This window comes from Gopherus flavomarginatus, chromosome 7 (assembly GCF_025201925.1).
Source record: "Gopherus flavomarginatus isolate rGopFla2 chromosome 7, rGopFla2.mat.asm, whole genome shotgun sequence".
Lineage (NCBI taxonomy): Eukaryota > Metazoa > Chordata > Testudines > Testudinidae > Gopherus > Gopherus flavomarginatus.
In genome coordinates this window covers 97000290-97017889 of record NC_066623.1, presented here as the reverse complement: position 1 = coordinate 97017889, position 17600 = coordinate 97000290, and positions in this window count along the sequence as shown.

Sequence of the window (17600 nt, the reverse complement as noted above, 5' to 3'; positions counted from 1 at the left end):
TTGTCTTTGTATACAATTATTGAGGTATTTAAATTCAGAGCAGAACTTGTAATTGAGTGAATAGCTGTGCTTCTGAAGTACATGCAAGTGTAACGTCATGTCTTACAGGGGAGTTGGTAGCATTTCCATAGGGAAGATTGTGATTGTGAAAAAGATTGTGATTGTGAAATTCCCTCTACTTTCCAGTTTGATTTAGTTTAGTCTCCAAATTTTAGACTCACTTCTGTGAACAACTGAATTTTCTTTGTGTTTCCTAATTGTTGCAGAGGAAACAGCTGAGAAAGGTACCTTCTCAAATTTTACCTTTTTCCCCTCTCATTTTCTAGCTATGTAACCAGAAACTCCAGACTTCTCTCATACTAGGTTATTTCCCTAATTTGTGATTATCTAATTGGGCTACAATGTGAACCAACAAACTTGTGCAGTTACATCAGCTACTTCTTTCCCAATGCCTCCTGCCTTCCTGACTTACTAGTTCCTTCAGAGACCACAGAGTGCCAAACAGGGCTGTGAGGGGTGGGCTCTGAGAGAAATGTGGGAGGGCAGACAAGTTGGTGGGGCTTTGAGGGGTGAGAGATTTAGTGAGGGATATGCAGAGGGACGGAGGAGGAACGGGTGCGGGGAACCTGGGATTGGAGGTGAGGGGCCTTGGTTCTACAGAGAGCTGCTCCAGCTCTGGTTACCATACAGCAGCACAGGGTGAGCAGGGTCTCTGCACCAAGGCATTGGCATATTAAGGGCTCCCCACTAAGATTCTCCTTCCTCCATGATGGAGGTATCAAGTACAGATGCCTTAGCCCAGAGGAACTGCTTTTCCCACCTGCATCCTAGGCTATCAGCTCAACTGCAGTTCCCCTTTCACAGGCCCCTTGTTCACCTTCCCTCAGTCCCCACAACATGCCTACCAAACCTCCTAAAATCCAGCTAGCCCCACACAGGGCTGCCTACTCTGGAAGCTGGTGGTCAGAGAGGGAGGCCTGAGATGCAAGGAGTGCAGTGTCTGTCTCCTGCCTTGAAACTCCAGGCAGCAGTGTATCTGCTCTTGGTTATCTGAATATTAAGGGTTCTCATAGTGCTGCTGACCATGGCTTTGGAGGACCAATATGGCCATGCTAGGGAAGTCCTGCCAACAGGCATTGGGTGCCCTCCCTGATTATGGGGTCCATGTTCCCTGAGGAAAATCAGCAGGGAAGATGGTGAGTGACTGTATGGGAAGGTTGAAGAAGAAGTGGGGATTGAGATAGGGAGGCCTGGAGTGTGAGGGAAATGCTCTGCTCTGACATGGGGTCTTGGATATAAAATGGAATTTTGATCACATGCTCTGCCTGTTTCACTGCAAGCTTCTTGCCTGACCTCAGCCCATGGCTCCAGACTTCCATCCCATTTCAATAAGGAATATGGAAATTGATTCATGTTCTTTCAACTATGATCTGTACAGAGGGGTTAGAAAAATAAATTAATATGAGTGTAATTTGAATGGCATAAACTTGATGGCTTGTGTTAATGCTAGGGCCATTGGTGCCTATTTCCATACACAAAAATTGCTGTACAGCTAACAAGGTGTCCTTCTGACCCATCAGCTATGCCAGCAAAATTATTTCAGTCACTACTGATGTGTTTTCCTTAAGAGCTGGGCTGAAAAAAGAGCATTTTAAAACATAGCCTCAGTTTTGTTCTTTAGAGAAACATAAGCCTCAGGTCGATCACCAGTTTTAAATGTAGTTTGTGTGTTGACTAGCAGAGTTCCTTAATTACTGTATTTACAGCTGGGCTGTTACAGAAGTATATACCATACATTGCAAAAATCTTAGGCCATGTCTACGCTACAAAGTCAACTTAAGTTACATCCTTGATTATAAACCACTGTAATTACATTGCTTGTGCATATTCACACAATACTCCTTGTGTCAGTGGAGCATGTCCAGGGTGCTTGAGCACTGACAGAGCAGTGCACCATGGGTAGCTATCCCACTGCAAATCACCACCCTCTGCTTCTAGGCATCCTGGGAATGGATTGCAATACATTGAGGGGTGGGCTCACTGACCCATGATGCAGTTTTCTCAGTCTCATCATTCCATAAGCTTCTGACTACATTTTGTGGCATTTTCAACTGCCTCTAAACTATATACCTGCTGTCTCTGCCTGAAAGCATGGATCCTGCACTGCTCTCTAGCCTTGTGATGAGTGTTATAAACAGAACCTGTTGTTCCAACTGCAGCACAATCTGAGCATCTCTCTTTGGTCCTCCATAAGCTTTATCATTTGCTCTTGCCCCTCTATTACCCGCTTCTGCCTGTCTCCTTTCCTGAGTGTCCATTCTGAGTTTTTAATTTCTCTCTCTCCACACTGTGTTCAATATCTGCGTGATCAGACAATTGCAGCACTTCTTGGAACGTGTCCTCCTTACTCCTCGTTCGCTTCCTTATCTGACCTGGAGGTGCTCCGCTGGTGTGCGGGAGCTGGCCCTCATCTGCAGAAGCAAAAGACACAATACAGTGTCAGCACTGTGAGTGCACTCAGTCTTGAATCATACAAGTTATACACCTCACTTTTCCTTGGCAAGCACATAGCCCAGCCAGAGCACTAAGCACGGGGAGTGTGGCCCGGAGGAAGGTGCAAGATGGGACAAAGGGTCTGGGTGGTTTCAGAAAGGGATCACAACAAGTGCCTAGGGACACTATTCTGAATACTGGGACCATTTTCCACAGGTGGGGAAAGCTGTTATTGCAGTACTGAAAGGTGCACCTCCCACATGCGTGTGGCTTCCAACTGGCTCTGTATGCTGCTTGCCTCTGTACTGCTTTGGTTCCTGCAGAAGTAATTGCTGATTGATGCAGCAAAGTTTCCTACAATGGGAAGAAACAAAGCAGCTCTCCTAAGCAACCTCAGCAGAGGAACTGCAGGAACATTTCTTAGAGAGCTCTAGGGATAATTCCTGGGAGATTCACAGTGTGTATTAACCAACTTTTCCGCAAGGCCCCCACCAGGTAGCTACACAGCAATGAGAAGCAGATGCAAACAGTACCTAGTGTTAATTTCTCTCTCTTCTCCCGTGTGTCCTATGTAACAAAATAAAGGACACCTATGTTACGGTGTACTAGTATCAAAGCAAAATAAGTACTTACCAGAGCTCCCCTCTCCTGCTTCCAGTGCACCAGAGCTAGAGTACTGGGACTGGCTAGACCTCTTGGGAGTTAAAAAGAGGTCCTGGATCCCCATGCCACTAGATGACCCTGTTGCCTGTCCCACCTCCTCCTCCAACTCAATCTCCTTATCCACTACTTCGTCCTTGGGACTGACTCTGCTGGCTACTGCCTCCAGTCCTCCTGAAGTATCCGCGGGACTCTCGGCAGTGGAGGTGAGGTTGCCACCGAGGATGGCGTGCAGCTTCTTGTAAAAGTGCATGTCTTCAGCGCTGCTGTGAACTCTCCATACTGAGCAAACACGAAGTGGCATTTCAAAATTTCTCAGTGCTTCAAAGGGGGAGGAGGTCATGCCTGTGTTCCTGGCTGTAGGGAAAACTGCTAGCCAGAGTAGTCATGGTCAGAATTGTGGGACACTTCCTGAAGGCCACTTAGGACAACATAAGCAAGTGCAGCATCTATACTGACACTGCATCACTCTACCTTGGTTGCAAAAAGCTCTATGTAGCTCATTGAGGTGGTTTTATTATGTCGGCAGAGCAAGAGTTTTAAATCAGTGGGAGGAATCTTCCAGGGTGCAGTTTTGTTGACCAAACTGTTTAGTATATACAACACGTTTGATTCAACTCATAAAAACCTGTCTGCTTTTTCCCAATATTTACCCAAAATGTTGCACTTCAGCAGACTCGTTTAATCTTTTTCTTTAGCTTCCAACAGGTGTTTCCTCATCGCTACATCTGTCACATTTTCTGTTGCCTCCTGCCTACTTCTGCAATGGTGTGCTAATGCTCCCACATGTCTGTCTTATTCAGTGTGCTGTACTCTCCAGGCTCTTAGTGTGTGACAAAACATTTTTTCAAGTGTTTGTGTTAATTTAACCCAGTTTCTTCCTCCTTACTGTTACCAGTCTGTTCAGCTAGGCCTGCAGGTACTTATTCTTCCACGGGTCAGACTGATTGTGGAGCTGGATACAGCCCTGCAGCAGCTCACATTTAAAACTTCATATTCAGTAAATGACCTGGGACATGAAAGGACCATACTGCATGCTGTCCTAGTGTGGTCTTTACCCTTAGCCTGCTAGGAGGAGTTTCACTTTGCAGAGGGTGACATGCAAGCCACATTTAATGAGCTAGGTTAGTCTGGGAGTGAAGGGGAAGTGGCTACACTCTCCAATGGAACAAGAACCTAGGCTCCTACCCTCACCCTATGCTGCTTCAAAGCCCTGGCCGCCTCAGCCCAAGTTCCCTTCCTCTTGACAGCCCCATACCCACCCCTTCTTTCTCTCTCCTGCACTTCCCTCACTCACCTAGTTTCACCCGCTCCGCTGGGTGCAAAATTGCTAACAAAATATGGCCAAAGAGATTTCTGTAAGTGAGCAGCAGCTGATGGGGGACAGCACCTCAGAACTAGGTTTACAGTCATGCAGTAAATGTTATTTTCTCCTAAGTTGGAAGGGAGGGAAGGCAGGCAGGCAGCAATCAATCACTCGGAATATACATAAAACTATGAAGTGCCTCTAAGACCCAACCTAACATGAAAAATCAGCCACAGCAAAGGATTGTGCTCTTTTTTGCCTCCCTAGCACTGTTTCAAACTGGCAAAAGTTTAGCAAGATAATATCATTTATTGGACCAACTGCAGCTGAGGAGAGAAACAGATGAAGAAAAGCTCTGTGTAAGCTCGAAGGCTTATCTGTCACCACTAGCAGCTGGTCCAGTAAAAGATATTAACTCACGTCCCACCTCCATCATTCGGGAACTGATAAGGCTACAGCAACCTAGCCTCTGTTTGCCAGAAGCGGGGAATGGGCGACAGGGGATGGATTACTAGATGATTACCTGCTCTGTTCATTCCCTCTAGAGCACCTGGCACTGGTCGAAGACAGGATACTGGGCTAGTTGGATCTTTGGCCTCACCCACCATGGCCATTCTTATGCTGCATGCAGACGTTAAACAAATTTAACCAAGCATTGTGGCTGTTTTATCCTACTTCTATTGGCTGCATGCATTTGTGATGCTTCACATCCAGTCCTACACCCTGCCCCGCTTGTGCTCCACACCGAGTCTTCTGATCCACCCTCACACATGATCCCCCAGCTATCCCTGTTATTCGATATTTACATAGTCTGTGTGTACATACATGCAGTCAGAGAGTGTAGCCCTTCATTCTGCATGGGCATCCCTGTGCTCTAGGGCTGTCTATTCCTCAGGTGACTGGCTGCTTCCTGGCTTGCCAACTTCAGGGGTTTTCAGAACCTTTCACTGAATCTGCAGAGACATTCCCATTGCATTGGCAGCTTTTCCCCATTCGTCTGGTTGCTCAAGCAAGTCAACCAACCTGTGCTGCTGTCAGCTTGCATGCTACCCTCCACCACTGCGCTTCATGGCCCTCCAGCATCTGATTCCCCCATCCCAGCCAGCACCAGGTAGTGCTGTCCTGCTCAGCCCCACCTCTAACACTAGATCTAAACCGCCTTCCCTTGGTTTCAAGGGTATCTAGCTGCCCCTCTCAAACACCCCTGTCATTGTGTGCATGTGTACCCTTCCCCAGACAGCACCATGGTATCTTCAAGAGGATGATGACACCTGGTCCAGCTCTGCTGGCCCAGATAGTTCCATGGCTGGGCATGAGGGTGGATGTGACGGGGATTTCCCCCTACTAGGGGTATGCACGGGACAGTGGAGTGTTGTTAGGCATGCTACATGTCCTAGGCTGGTTCCTGGGCTCAGGGAGCCCATAGCGGCTATGGTGGGGGCTCGGTACACATGGCCAGAATTATGTGCACAGGAATAGCCTTGGGTTTTGTACCTTAGGAGGCAACCCTAAGTACGTCCCAACCTATGGGGCAGTTCCACCCCCCCCCTGCCCAAATGAGTCAGGAGGCCCATGCCCACTGTCTGTGTGTGTGTGGGGGGATTCCTGGAGCCCAAAGTGCTGGTGCCTGAGCCTGCCCCACAGAAGAACCAGCATAAGGCTGCTTGGAGCGGTACACCGGGGGCTAAGGCTGCCCCCCCCACCCCGCCCAGTGCTATTATCATGTTGGCTGCGAACCACCACATGGCACCTGCTCTGCAACAGCCATAAGGCCTCAATACCATGCCGGCTGCTGGGCCGCTGCAGGGACAAGGGAGTGGCCGGGTGCCCCCCACCCCCCAAAAGAAATGCCCCAGCTCTCACCACACACATTGTCAATGGCATGTGCCTGGTGATGCACAGCTCCCCCCTTCCCCCAGCCAGCAAGCTTGCCCGCCCCCACATCTGACTGCTTTGGCAAGGCCTCAGCTTCCCGCCACGGGCCAGCTGGCCTTAGGTCTGCCCACTGCTAGCTCTCGAGACACCTGTCAACAATTCTGCCCATCCATGTGCTGCGCGGCACTGAGCTCAGGTGGGGCATGAGGAGCTGGCCCATCCTTTGACATGGTCTCGGTTCCCCCAAAGTGTGGCCAATCGGGTGACGCCAGGCACCGCTGACATCAGTGAAAGACCTAATGGGGCCCAGCACTTAGATACGAGACTCAACTGGATGCAAGCTGTGCATGGTGCTTACCTTAAGCAGCTCCCAGAAGCAGTGAAATGTCTCCCCCCCCCACCCCCCCCAGCTCCTCTGATGATGCCCCAGCTGCAGGCACATTGCACTACACAGGTGTTTGAAGTAAGCTGTCTTTGTAACTGAAAGTATTCTATAAAAGCTATTGTATGAACTTTAGAAGACAAGCAGAGAACTTAAATAATCATTCAATATAGCTGAGGCAAGTCACTGCTTCTGGTAAGCAGCTGTCTGGATTTAGGGATTTGTCTTCTCCTCTCAAAGATTATTGGGCTGTGGAAGTAAGCGAACAGCTGACAGAGCCTTTTTCACTCCATCAGTAACTTCTGCTGTCCTCTTCTGGTAGTGAGACAGCATGAACTGGGATGTCAGCAGCAGTGGGGAAAGTACAGCATTATAATCTAAACTATGTGACACTATATAATCCTACAGAAACCTCATAAATTGAGATTTAAACCCAGGACCCCTCTACTAAAAAGTATTAGCATCTACTGCTTGAGCTAGAGGATCAAGTCATAGAATCACAGAATATCAGGGTTGGAAGGGACCTCAGAAAGTCATCTAGTCCAACCCCCTGCTCAAAGCAGTACCAATCCCCAGACCGATTTTTGCCCCCGATTCCTAAATAGTTCCCTCAAGGATTGAGCTCACAGCGCTGAGTTTAGCAGGCTCAAACCACTGAGCTATCCCTCCCTTCATTAGTGTGTAAGGCAGTGGTTCCCAAACAGGGGTTTGTGAACCCCTGGAGGGTTGCCAAATGTTACGGGGGTACTCAGGAAAACATTTCTCTAATGGTGGACAGAGCTGGACTTCCAAGAGCTAAGCAGATCAATGCAAGCATATCTATCACACTGAGTGGACTTAAACTTCAAGACTCCTTATAAGAAATGGAAAGGGAGGTGGGTATCTTCTGCTGTTTTTAAAATTAAATAGGGAGCTAGCATTGTTTTTAAAATTATTATAAAGAACAAGTTTAAGCTATGTTGTAACGTGCATTGTTTGCCTGGACTACTCAAGACCTGAATGTTTGTGTAGGAGGAATTCTTTGAGTTGGCTTCTTAAATACACTGCTACCTCGATATACCACCACCCAATACAACACTAATTTGGATAGAATGCAGTAAAGCAGTGCTCTAGGGCGGGGCGGGCCTGGGCTGTGCACTCTAGTGGATCAAAACAAGTTCAGTATAACACAGTTTCACCTATAATGCGGTAAGATTTTTTGGCTCCCAAGGACAGCGTTATTTCGAGGTAGAGGTGTCCGGTCATGCTGTTTCACATCTGATACTCCTTGTCTTATAACAGGCTTATTCAAAGTGATACAAGCTACAAAAGTGAGATCTTAGAAGAGTGTTGCCTTTTTTTAATGTAATAAAAATACTTTAATAATAAATAATAGTGTATAATAAGCATGTCAAAAACAAATTTTATATTTCCAAGATCACCGCTTTTAAAATTTATACTCAGGAAAGGAGAAAATCTCTGGAAATATTCATTTTTAGGAGGGGGGTCATGAGACTTGACATTTTAGTGGAAGGGGTTCACAGGTTGTTAAAGTTTAGGAACCACTGATAGAGAAGAGGGATAGCTCAGTGGTTTGAGCACTAACCTGCTAAACCCAGGGTTAAGGGTTCAATCTTTGAGGGGGGGCACTTAGGGATCTGGGGCAAAAATCTGTCTGGGGATTGGGCTTCCTTTGAGCAGGGGGTGGAACTAGATCAGAGGTCTCAAACTCAAATGACCATGAGGACTAGTGTGTTGGCCTGAGGGCTGCATCATTGACACTCTGACCTTGCTGCTGGCCCTGCCCCCACTCTATCCCTTCCATGAGGCCCTGTTCCTCCTCCTCCCCCCAGTGGTTTTAATAAAATATATACACTCAGTAAAGCCCGCCACTCCACTCCTGCTCTGCCTCTTGCAGGTGGTTGTAGAAATTGTGGTGGTGCCCAGAACCTGCCCCCCCAAACTCTGCCCCCACCTGCTTAAGGCTCTGGGAGGGAGTTTGGATGGGGGAAGAGGGTCTGGGGTGCATGCTCTGGGATGGAGTTTGGAGATAGGAGGGGGTGCAGGGGTGAGGGCTGTGGGATTTGGGGCATTGGAGAGGCTCAGCAGAAGGGCAGCCTGCCCTGGCCCTAGCGAGTGAGGCACTAAGACCCTGCAGCAGTAGGTGATGTCAGTGGAGCCAGTGGGAGCTGCAGGCTCCGGGCAGTGAGGGGGCAGCAAGTGAGCCCAGGGGACACTCGGGGGGAGGTGTGTGGGGGCGGCAGGCAGGGCCAGGGGAGACACCCAGCCACCAACATTGGGGAGCAGCATGTCAGGAGCTTAGCTGCCACATAAAATAACTTGGGGGGGCAGGGGTGAGGGAAGTTTGGTGGCAAAAGGAAGTAACGGGGCAGGTCACGTGTTTCAGACCCCTGGACTAGATGATCTCCTGAGGTCCCTTCCAACCCAGATATTCTATAAGGCTTAGCTAACTCAATCTCTTCTGTGGTTCAGCCACTAGAGGGCACAGAGACCCACACTGTATTAACATGCACGACACCTTCTCCTTCATGCTGAACTTCAGCAACTCAACTGGTAACCTTAAAAATACTAGATCAATTAGAATAAAACAAATTGTCACAATCTTTCAGGAAAAAAGTATTTATTTAAAGCCCGTACAAAAATACAGAGGCACATACAATTCTTTTGCTGTCACCTGACTTACAGATACAAAGCCTGCAGTACATTCAAATGAAAAATGTTACCTTTTTAACACTAAAATGGTCACTTTGTAAATAGAATCTATGTAGAAAAATATTTATAGTAAGATTAACAGCATAGAAAATATACTATTGTATCAATTTTGTTCACCTTCCCAGTGTGTATAATACTGTCTTGCCATTGGCACTAAAAGGTGCACATTTACAAGCAAAATAAGCTTTAAGAATATTTTACAGGACAATAAATCTAACCAGTAGATTTAAAAGTAAAAGAATGGTAAAAGTTCTCAGTACCAAACATCCTGACCCAAATTCCTCTGTACAGCAGATGACAAATAAGTGACTTGAAAATATTCCAGTTTTTAAGCTTCTGATGAGAAGTCGTCGTCTTGGCTAAAAAAAAACTCTTCTAAGAGCAACAGCACAGAATTCTCAGCCCAGGGAGAAGGAAGGGGCACTATGGTGGCTATCAACCATCTCTGTTCCCCCCCTATACTAGACAGGCCCCTGGTGTAGTTTAGACACCTCTGGAAGCTTGACTAAAATACAGTAATCTCTCAGGGCTGCCCGCGGACTACAGCATCTGCTGCAATCTTTATGATCCTGGTGTCACTGCCTGACAAATCCCTACATACACCACACCTACCATTGGCATACCGCCTATACCAGGACTTGCGAAAGGGTCCCCAAAAAGCCGCCTTATGACTATCTTCCTCCGTGCCTGCCCTGGAGGATTCCTCTAACAACTGGAACTGGGGATTTTATGGCCCTATAACTCAGCATAAAAGGGCCAGAGAGGCGTTTGGATTTCTCCCATGGTCGTTAGATATAAAGGGTTTTAGAAAAAGTAATTTCTGAGCTGGTCCATCAGCTGAATAAAGAAAGTATGAAATTGAAATATTGGAATATTTTTTCAAGTTTTAAAAAAAAATCACTTCCATATGTTTAATTTAGATTTACAGTTATCTAATTTCCCCCCTCACAAGCAGACCATCCTGCATGCTAATTAGGAATGGAGAAGATCTATCAAACAGGTTGTCATAAACAGATAAGTAAGAGTTAATAGAACAGAAGTACTTCATATCTCTTTTGCCTGTAAAGGGTTAACAAAGATCAGTGAGCCTGGCTGTCACCTGACCAGAGGACCAATCAGGGGACAGGATACTTTCAAATCTTGAGGGAGGGAAGTTGTTGTTCTCTCTGGGTTCTGAGAGTGACCAGACGTGCAACCAGGTTTCTCTCCAATCTCCCTGATACAGGTTCTTATAGATTCAAAATAGTAAGTACAAGGTGATAAGGCGAGTTAGGCTTATGTTTGTTTTCTTTATTTGCAAATGTGTATTTGGCTGGGAGGAGTTCAAAGTTGTATTTGGCTGGAAGGATTTTAATTTGTACTTGTATACTTAGGCTGGGAGGGTATTCCCAGAGTCTAAGCTGAAAGACCCATCTTAAATTTACAAAGATAATTTTTACTGTTTTTTCTTTCTTTAATTAAAAGCTTTTCTTGTTTAAGAACCTGATTGTTTTTTTATTCTGGTGAGACCCCAGGGGACTGGGTCTGGATTCACCAGGGAATTGGTGGGGAGAAAGGAGGGAAGGGGGAGAGAAAGGTTAATTTCTCTGTGTTAGGATTACTGTCTCTCTCAGGGAGAATCTGAGAGGGGGAGAGAGAAGGAGAGGGGAAGGTGCGTTTTCCTCTCTGTTTTAAGATTCAAGGAGTTTGAATCACAGTGATCTTCCAGGGTAACCCAGGGAGGGGAAGTCTGGGAGAGGCAACGGTGAGGGATAGGGTCTTGGGGGTCCCCGGACAAGGTTTTGGGGGCTGGGGGACCGGAGTGTACCAGGCACTGGAATTCCTGGTTGGTGGCAGCGCTACAAGTACTAAGCTGGTAATTGAGCTTAGAGGAATTCATGCTGGTACCCCATCTTTTGGACGCTAAGGTTCAGAGTGGGGAATTATACCATGACACAGGTACAATTTCATTCTATCAAATTTAAAATCTACATGTTTAAAAGGAAAATAATTTATAATTAGAAGTACATGATCCAGTACCAACCATAAACAAGACTACCAAGGAAGTGGAAGAAACGGAAGTGTCTTACAACCTTTTGCATACTGTGTATAGCTGACAATGTTACTCTGCAGAAGCAGCTTCTCCAGATTTGATCATAATTAAGGCTCTTACATTGCAGATTCCCAGACATACAAAGATCCAGGATGAATCTTTTCAATTTTACAATACTGTCAACTAGTTCAACTAGCCTGTGCCAGCTAACAACTCATTGTGAAGAATGATGAGCAACATTTATGATGGGGGAAGAGTGTACAGAACAGCAGTGAATTAGCAGACCCCACATTTATGCTCATTCAGCATATACAAAGAACTAACTAAATCCATTCATAACCCCAGATCATACCAATTAAAATGGAGATTCTTCACTTAAATATGCAAAGGTGCAAATAAAAAAAAAATTTACCCATTCAGTTCCAAACCCTAAATAATTCTTCCAGTATCGTGTGGTATGACAAATAATGTCATAATAGCAGAATTTTCAGTTTCTATATTGTCAGTTTTCACAACAGAAGGGAAAACTACATACTTAGTAATTTGTTTACCACAGTCTCTTCTCTCATCCTATGATACCGGAATTATGGACAAATAGCATTATAGTGTCACCTACTGGAAGCAAACAAAAAACTCAAGGCACCCCCATCAACCCTGGGCATAACAACCTCAGCCTCACCCAGTTCCTTCAGTTAGAGATACTTCCACAGCAAAGGTGAAAGGGGGTGCGCAGGGAATAAAAGAGATTGTATATTGTCCGCTTTTAACTCTTATACAGACAGCAGCAGCACATCCCCCAAGAGGGTAGAAGAGTTGAACTTAGGCTAGAAGATGACCATGATCCAACAATTGGTAGTTTTCCCTCATGGTACCTCTTACTCTTTTTCTCCTCTTATCGGGGGACAGACAGTGGATGGCTGAGGTATGCACATGTAAGAACATTGACCTTTCTTGAGAAAATCCAAAACATGTTTTGAAGCAACCAAAACAGCTTAGTGACATTCCTGAACTTGAACGAGGCTGAAAAGATCATCCAAGACTCCTCTGAACCAAGAACTGTGGGTGCCACAGAGTTACCAACAATCACAGCTGCCTTGTCCTGCCTGATTTTTTTCAGCAGCTTTTCAAGAAGCAGTAACCCAGCTCTTGACACTCCAGCTCCATGCAAATGCATCATATAGGAGAGCCCAGGGTCTGGAAACAGAAACAGGTAAACTTGGCTATGGTGCCAACTTTTGACAAATGGCCTTGAAAACTTGGGGGAGGCTCCATTCTCCTGGAGCCAAATGGCTGTGGCTGAGCAAGGGTACTGTTGCCCTCCAGATAAAGGGCCCTCAAGGAAAGCAGACCAGGTTTATCCAGATGGGATGCCTCCACCAGGAGTGAGGTCCTGCAGGTCCCCCCAGCGGATGACATACTCCACTGTGATGCAGTTGTTCCAGTGAACGAGGATATGGGGATTGAGAACTAAGGATTCCAAAGCTATGAGATCCAAACGTACAGCCTGCAGTTCAAGGAGATTTATATTCAATGTGTGTTCCTCCAGCTAACAGAGGCTCGAAGTTAACAAAATGCCCAGGAGTGAGCCCCTTCTAAACCCAAGAGATTTGCATCAGTGACAATACAAATGGGGGCAGGGTGAACAGAAAGGAGAGCCACACAAACAGCTGCAGGTGTTGCACGTGATTCCAGGGAGGAATGAAGAGGGTTATCCTCCAAGGAAGGACAGGGAATCCCATCTGGATAGGAAGAAGGACTGCAGAGAGTAAAGGTGGAGCCCCACCCAGGAGATCCACACAGACTGCAACATGGCTCAACAATCAAAGGAGGCTCCAGGCCAGAACTGGGGAGGAGGATCTGACTGACGACAGACTGCTCAAAAGAGTGGAGTCTGTCCAGGGGAATGAAAGACTTTCCTAGTGAAGAACTCAGGACTGTATCCAGATGGGGAAGTTCCCAGGTGGGAAAAAGATTTCTCCTCCATGATCTGGGCCACATGAGGCAAGAGGTCCTGAGACTCTAGTAGACATGAGGCTGAAGGGGCTTGAGTAAGGTTATCAGGCATCTCAGGTGGAGGCGGCTCACATTTTCACCAATATCTGCAAATGACTTCCAAAGATGGCAGGGCTGATGAGCTATGGGGATGGACCTGGCCTGAGTGCAACCAGCTGCTTTGGGAAAGCAGCGGAAAGAAGTGTTTAAACAGTAGCCTCCTGGGCTCACGAAAGACCTGAATCCCACAGAACCAAGGGCTGACCTGTCATAGGATATCAAAGAGGATCCCTGCCAACACCTGAGCATGGGCTTTCAGCAAGGGATAACGGGGGGGCACATTCCCCGAGGACAGGGGGTGGTTCTTAGAATAATCTACATGCCTCATGGTAGCAGCATCTAGACAGTCAAAGAGATTAAGCCCTTTAAAAGGGGCGTCTGGCCAGCTTTGACTTTACTCCCCCATCTGCATTCTACTCCCAACGCCAAATGTGTCTCTGACCCACAGTGGAAACTCTGCATGCAGGCAGCTTACACAAAATGGAAGTGGCTTCTATAGACCAGGGGCAGTGAAGAAAGCCCATAGTTCTGGTGTCAGGGGAAAAGCAGAGCTTAGGCCCCAAAACAAAATGAGCTGCAATATGCAAAGTTACTACTGTGAGCTTGTAAGCTGTACTAAGGGCCAAGTCCACCCCAAGTCTTGTCCATAGGGTGGACACATACTCCATGAGAGAACAATTTAGAAGTGAGACATAAGGCCTATGCATCCACCCCAGGAATAGATAATACTTCGTCTGGTTCCTCAGGTGAAACAGGGTAACATCTAGCCTTAGGGCGAGACTCTTGGGTGCACAGGTCCACCCAGTTCCATTCCTTGGACGCAAGGTCCAGGATGGCCAAGTGGAAGGGAAAGAGAACCCCCTCTTCTGTGAAGAACCATGTATGCTTGAAAACAGTATCTTTGGGGGTTTCCAAACTGAGAATTCAGAGGATGAGAGAGTCTCCAGTCAGAGGACACTGGTATTAGCATCAGAACTAGGCTCAACCAAGGGGCTTGGAGGCCTGATCCCTCTCTCCTAAGCCTGAGTTTGCAGGACCAGAAATACATTTGGGAGGGAGGTCCCCAAAGACCCTTCAGAGGAGGGATGCCTACCAAGGGCTGGGGAGGGGAGCTGCCACTCCCACCTTAGAGGTGGGGGGCAAACTAGGCATACCATCCCTGAGTGGTGGCATTTATGAATAGTTGTCCCTAGATGCAACCCCCTTGAAGGGTGGTGCTTAACCGAACAGCAACTTGCTCTGCCTTCAACTCTCCATCCGAGAAACTGCTGCTGGCTTCTTACTTCTCTTTCTCCCCACCCCTCAGTTCTGTCCCATTTTTTCTTTAAAGTCCCCACAAAAGAGAAAAAGGGAAAAGAGATGGCAGGAGAGCTGAAGCAAGGACTCCAGGCTTCCAAAGGAGGAAAGGCAAACTGATGGGACAGTGCTGAGGCTTTTATGTCCAGCGGCAGGATCTAGCAGTTCTTTGCATTCTTGCTTCCAGTTGGTGGCATCATGATGCTATTTGCTCCAGATTCCCACATCAGAGGGTGCAAGGACAAGGAGACATAAGAAAAAAGAAAGAATTTAGGAGCCTATTTTGAGGTTTATAGCAGAATAAGCGGAGTTGAAAACTCTTTTGACAGAGTTGCTGACCTTGAAATTTAAAAACAGATACATTTATCACATGTAAAGTTGAGATTTCAATATTTAAATAAAAAGATCAAAATTTTATAAAAAGAATGGGGATCACGACAAGCTAAAATTAAAGAGAAAATTTGGTTCCCTAGCCTATTATTAATTATTTTTTTGGGGTGTGTTAAGATTTCCTGCAAAGCCTTTATTTTGTATATGAGCTACAATATTCCATAAGACACAGTAAGAGGCATTCAGCACAAAAAATAATCTAAAGTTTACTTTCCTCAACTAATGTCTCCTGTGCTGCCACTGCTAACCTGGAGCTGGCCTACAAGAGTACGGGACTGTTTTCAAACTACTGGCGTAAGGGGTAGTGTTTTTGCAAAGCCTATTGACCATCAGGGTCAAAAAAGTGACTTTTACAAAACCGCACCACACTTAAATGGCACTTAACAGGATAGCCCCTTTGGCTGACACTAATAGCCATGTCACCACATTATGGATCATAGTGAGGAAATACAGTAAAGCAGGGGCTGGCTGCATGATTTTAGGAAGCTAGCAAAAGCAGAACATATCAGGTAAGTTTTTGAGTCGTTTGTGTTGAATGCTCCCCCATCCTTTTCCTGCGGTATACGGGTATCATATATAATTTTTCCATTTGGCTCAATTAAAACAAGAACTATATAAGCAAGCTACCTTTAAGGATTCTAAAATGGAGGACTAGACTAACAATGCAAACTGCCAAAGAAACACAGTAAACAAACACACAGTATGCTGATTAAATGTTTCTACAAAAAGTGTTACAGAAATGCCCATCTCAATTATCTAAAAAATATTCTGAAATGCGATGTTTCTTTCAACACCATGTCACTCAGTTTTCCACCAAATATCCTTCCAAATGCAATTAGATTAATTGCCTGTGAAAGTCTCTTCTTGTAAGTGAAGGGTAGGAGTAGGAATAGGAATAAATTGTGGGAAAATGATAAGTGTACAATTTTAACCAAAGAAAGATTCAAAGGGAAGACAGACAGAAATATTGCATCAATTTTAAATTTTTTTTAAAAAATCAATACGGCTTGACATTTTAAAAATATTTCTCACAATGTAAAAGAAATTTTACTGCGTCCAAAAATAAACTGAACAGAGCATAAAATTTGGATAGAGTTAAAACATCAGAACTGTATCAGTCATATAATGGTACAAATTAAATGCACCAATTAATGAATTACCTTGACATCTTCTAGAAGAATAAAGGTATTTCTCTACCATGAGATAACAAATATTCATTCTAGGTGACCCGTCAACGTGTAGCTGCACAAAATGTTATACATGGATTAACTGTTAATTTACTAAGCTAAAAAGATAACTTATTTCCAATTTATTCTTTTACTATTGTTTCAGAATAATGGGGCACACTTGGTACTGGGACTGGAAGGGAATAAAAAACATTAATTCATTTAAAAAATCTTTTAGACACAGATTTTCACTTGATTTGGAAAGAGGGCGAGGCCTTACCCTGCAAAAACATATGCACGTGAGTACCTTTACTTATTAAGTTGTCCAGTGGGATTACTAATGTAAGTAAAGTTACTCATGTATGACTGCAGGATAGGTCTTATTTTAATTCAGTGCTTCCCTGCTGAGTTCTCCAATATATTACGTAAAATTGGAAGGTGGTGTACCATCATCCCACCACCTATTCACGAATTTCACCATCCTACATCAGCTTTACAAGAAGAGGTACTAAGCTATTGTGAGGCATGCAGAATCTGAGCAGGATGAGCACAGGCTTAAAAGTTAATGAAAACAATTAAACATCTACTAAAATCATTGACTATTCAAGCCAATGTTTTGGCCAAAAACTTAAAACCGGATGACTGACTGAAATAAGAGTGTATTGCAGAATTGATACATCTGCTGAAAGATCTGCACTTGCATATGCAAGGTTGCAGAGCCATTCCTTTCCTTAGTAAATAAAAAAAGGAGTTACATTTCAGTTTCCCTTCATTTCTGTATATATTCTAGCTCTAGAGAAAACTCTTTTCTTTCCCTTTTTCTTGTTCCTCTGAAAGCTTAATATTGACAATAAATAAAAATTGCTCAAATTATGTATCTTCTTTTTATGATCTATGCATGGCCTACAGTTGGCTTACAGCTAGTGAAAGTCTATAAATGTTACCCTGCTTCAGTAGCTTCCTTCTCGAAAATAAAGTAAACTAATCTGTCAACTTGCGTTTTCTGAGCTAAGGGGTGAGATTCCATGTTGCCTCTCCATGAGGCACAGCACAGAACTTGCAGCCCAGCACAGAGGGACCTATGCTGGCTTTAAATCATCTTTTTGCCCAACTGCTTCAGGGACTGGAGAGTTCTCCCCCGTTCCACCCCCAGGGGCTTATCTAAGCTACAGTACTTTTCCACAGGGCTCTTCTGGGCTGCAGCACTGCCCAGAATCTCCACAAGGCTCCAAGCTA